A 528-nucleotide genomic window follows, 5' to 3' on the forward strand; every position below is an offset into this window, starting at 1 on the left:
AACCGGAGGCGTCGGTCTTGATGAAGACGCAGCGGTCTTTGTGTAGGCGGGTGTACTTTTGGGATGTCATGTAGTCGACAAAGGTCCAGTACCATAGGTTAGGCGCTTGTTTTAGGCCGTAGAGGCTGCGTTTTAGGCGGCAGACGAGTTCGCGGCGAGAGACGTCGGTCACGAGGTCGCCAGGCGGCTGTTCCATGTAGACAACGCGGTCCATGGTCCCGTTGAGAAAGGCGGTCTTGACGTCCATTTGATGACACTCAAGGTCGTAGATGGCCACCATGATGAAAAGAAAACGGAGAACTTCAAGGCATACGACAGGCGCAAAGATGTCATCGTAGTCAACGCCTTCGCGTTGCAGAAATCCTTTGATAACTAGGCGTGCTTTGTACGTGCCGTTGGGCTTGATGCGGAAGACCCATCGGCAGGGCAGGACAGTCATGGTTTTTAGGCGTGGAACAAGATCGTAGGTCTTGTTGTCGTGAAGGGACTGAAATTCGTCTTGGGCGGCGGCTCGCCATTTGTCATGAT

The sequence above is a fragment of the Aphanomyces astaci genome (genome assembly GCF_000520075.1).
Source record: "Aphanomyces astaci strain APO3 unplaced genomic scaffold supercont1.180, whole genome shotgun sequence".
NCBI classification, from domain to species: Eukaryota; Oomycota; class Saprolegniomycetes; order Saprolegniales; family Verrucalvaceae; genus Aphanomyces; species Aphanomyces astaci.